A 3963-nucleotide genomic window follows, 5' to 3' on the forward strand; every position below is an offset into this window, starting at 1 on the left:
CGTAGCGCAGGCGCAGGAGAGGCCAGTCCTTTATCTGCCTCTGGGGTGGGAGGAAGCGTCCCGTGAAAGTTGCGTGGGGCGGTGTGGGAGGGGCTCCTACGAGCCTGTAGTTTGGGCAGGGTCACAGAAGAGGAAACTGAGGCCCCGAGGGGAGAAGTTTTGGCCCTTTTGTCCCCTGGTTGTAGCTGCGCGCTCACCGGCCAGTCCCGGACGTGGCCACCCTCCTAAGCTCGGCTAAATTCTTTTTTAAGCACCTTCCTCAGCTCGAAGCCCTTTCGACTCCTCCACTCCCCCCCCCCCCCATAGCTTGTACTTAACTACTTGTATAGATTTGTGTTTATTCACTTTAGACGGGGTGTCCCAAAAGTCTTAGTGCGGTGTTGGCTCTATTTTTATCCATACCACAACGTAAAAAAGCTTAAAATGTTATTTTAAATCCTGACATTGACATTTATTAAGATTCTACATAATCGCTATCTGCTGCTATACATCACTAGTTGATTTTCAAATTTTGTAAAAATTTTCATACGCTGCTGCTCAGTGACTGAAGCATAACTTTAAATAAGGAATCAATACAAAAGAGGCACCCTGCCTTGTTATTCAACATTTGCAAATTAAGTGCAGCAGAAATGTATCTAATTAAACTTTAAGATGGTGACCTTTTTTGGTAAATTTAATATTGAAGTCAAACACTGTACTAGGACTTTTGTGACACCCTGTATTTTTCTCTCCCATTAGGTTAGCTTCTTGGAGTTGAGAGTATTTCCTTCTTAAGATGTTATCTATAGTACTTGGAATAAAGTAGGAGCTTAAGTGCTTTTTGATTGGTAATGTATCTTTCTCCTTATTTTACAGATGAAGAGATTGGGGCTCAAAAAAATTAAGAGATTTGTGTAGGCCACATAGCTGAGAAACAAGTGCCCATCTTCTGAATTCTAGTCCAGGCGTTCCCTTATGCCAGACTATTTCCTCAGATGCCCTCTCTTAACTGAGGACATAATTAACATTTTATTTGTATTATTTTGTAACATAAATTACTTATATTTTATGTGATTCAACATTTCAAGGAGGCACAATTTTAGTTGTTCCCTCCACTAAGATACTTCATAACTCCTTAGGTTTGTGGAAACTAACTTAAAGGAGAGGGAGTGGGAGGTGGGGGAGAAATGGAAAAAATTGAGGAACCAGCTAGTTTAGCAGGAATGAGGCAGAGAGATGGAAGGGCATTGTCTGTGATCAGAGAATAGGTCTGGGAAGTGAGTAGGTTGATGAACTGAGAGGCCAAAGTGTTCAAAGGGGCATCTGCATGAATTTTGTCTTCTTCAAGGGTTGAGATGGAAAAGAGGTTTTCTAAAAATAGATTAAGTTGGGGGGAGGTCTGGTCAAAACAGGAGAGAGGATGCATTTTGCTTAACTTGCTCAGCACCCTTCTATAACCCAGAAAATTCTCTATATACAATTCTGATAAGGAAAGACAAGACAAAGTTATAGTGAACAATTTTTCCAGGTCAGCTTAGAAAGACAAAGAGGTCTGCAGACATTGGGGCAGGGGCTGACCAGGAACATGCCCTAGCAGCAGGAACTCTAGCACCCAGAGAAGGGGGGCTGAGACAATGTACCAGGGTAAAAAGAAATCCCAGGAGATCCCTAAACTAGTGCTAGGTGTGAAAACAGGTGCTATCTGGGATCTCTGCTGCCCATTACCTAATTCCAATTCACAGATCCAAGGGAGAGAACTGGGGACCCTAGCTGAATACAGAGCACAGAATAAGTTCCTTAAACAAAGCTGTGCAGTTCTGAACCCAGGAATACAGTGGCAACTCAGTTCTAGCCTTTGGCCAAGCAAAAAGCCTATAGAGCCAGCAAATCAGTGGCTCTGTCCTGGAACAGTCTACTGAAACTCAACCATGCATAAGTCAGCAAACTCAAACCTGGGTCAGGAACTTGCAAGGCTCAGACCAAGAGGGCAGAGAAGACACCTTTCCCCAGGTCACATGGCTTTGGGATCACTAAAGCTTACAAAGTTCCAAACTGAATTGTAAAAGCTCCAGAAAGAAAGACAAAAGTTCAAGCCAGATGGCCCAGATTACTCAGAAGTAATCAGAGCCCACCATTAATATAAAGTCCAAATTCAAGAAATAGACAGCAATGGGAGTGGGGAACCTGCAGCCTTGAGGCCACAAGTAGCCCTCTTAAGTCTTCAAGTGCAGCCCTTTGGCTGACTTCAAACTTAACAGAAGAAACCTCCTTAATAAAAGGAGTGGTTCTGTGAAGTTTGGATTTAGTCCAAGGGTTGCACTTGAGGACCTAGAGGGCAACTTGTTCCCACCCCTGGAAGAATGAGCAAACAAAAAATAACCTGACCATAAAGAGCTACTATGGAGACTGAGAAGCCCAAGACATAGAGAAAAAGGCAATGACTTGAAAACCTTGACAAGCAATGCCCTCAGTACATATTGGACACAAGCCCAACAAGAATTCCTACAAGAGTTATAATTTTTTAAAAGAGCACAAAATAAATACTTTTTAAATCAAGAGTAGTAGAGGAAAAAATGGAAATGAGAACTATGTGAGAAAGTGAAAAGAGAATAGCTTAGTAAAAGAGGTACATATACTGAAGTAACTCCTTGAAAATTGGAAATGGCCAAATAGATGCCAATGACTCCATTGATACATCAAGAAATATAAAAAGCAGGGGCGGCCAGGTAGCACAGCGAGTAAGAGCACCAGCTCCAGTGTCGGGATGACCTGGGGATCAAATCTGGGCTCAGATACTTAGCACCACACCCAGAAATAACTGGCCGTGTAACCTTGAGCAAGTTACATAACTCCTATTGCTTTAAAAAAAAAAAAGAAATATAAAAAGAAATCAAAAGACTAAATAAAAAGAAAATGTGAAATACCTTACAGAAAAAACAAAACAAAACTACTGGAAGATAGATTGAGGAGAAATAATAGAAGTACCATTGGGTTACCTGAAAGCCATGATCCAAAAAAGATCCTAGACATCTTATTTCAAGACATTATAAAAGAAAACTGTCCAGATATCTCAGAACCTGAGGGCAAAGTAGAAATGAAAAGAATTTACTAGTCGTGTCCCCAAAATGCCAAAATGAATTCCCATGAATGTTATAGCCAAAATCCAGAAGCTCTCAAGGAGAAAATATTGTAAAAACTGAGAAAGAATGAATTCAAGTATCACAGAGCCACACTCAGAATCATACAAGCTCCCATTGGGGCGGCTAGGTGGCACAGTGAATAGAGCACTGGCCCTGGAGTCAGGAGGACTTGAGTTCAAATCCGGCCTCTGACACTTAACACTTACTAGCTGTATGACCTTGAGCAAGTCACTTAACCCCAATTGTCCTGCCTTCCCCCCTCCAAAAATCAAAAAACAAATGTTAGGGGCAGCTAGGTGGCACAGTGAGTAAAGCGCCAGCCCCAGAGTCAGGAGGACCAGAGTTCGGTTCTGGCCTCAGACACTTGACACCCACACAAAAAAACCAGCCGTGTAACCTTGGGCAAGTTACTTATCCCCAATTGCTCTCCAAAAAAAAAAAAAAAAAGATTTAGTAGCTCCCATATAAAGGAATGGAAAGCTTGGAGAAGGAAAGGAATCTAGGATCACAACCAACAATAACCTACCAAATAAAATTGAGGATAATCCTATAGGGAAAAAACAGGTATTTAATGAAAGGACTTTTAAGTATTCATGATGAAAAGACCTGAACGAAATAAAAAATCTGACTTTCAAACAAAGGATTCAAGAGAAACATAAAAACACAACTGAGAAATCATAAGGGATTAAATAAGGTTCCCATTTTTCTATGAGCAGACAATACCTCTCAGAACTTTTATCATTACCAGAGGTTTTGGAAGGAATCTAATTACACAGAAGGCGAGATTCTATTGTGTCTGGAAGATCTCAAAATAATGGAAGGGTGGAGAAGAAGGATGCCCGGG

This window comes from Petaurus breviceps, unplaced genomic scaffold (genome assembly GCF_028583685.1).
Source record: "Petaurus breviceps papuanus isolate PSGF00001 unplaced genomic scaffold, PetGlider_PUasm1.0 178, whole genome shotgun sequence".
Lineage (NCBI taxonomy): Eukaryota > Metazoa > Chordata > Mammalia > Diprotodontia > Petauridae > Petaurus > Petaurus breviceps.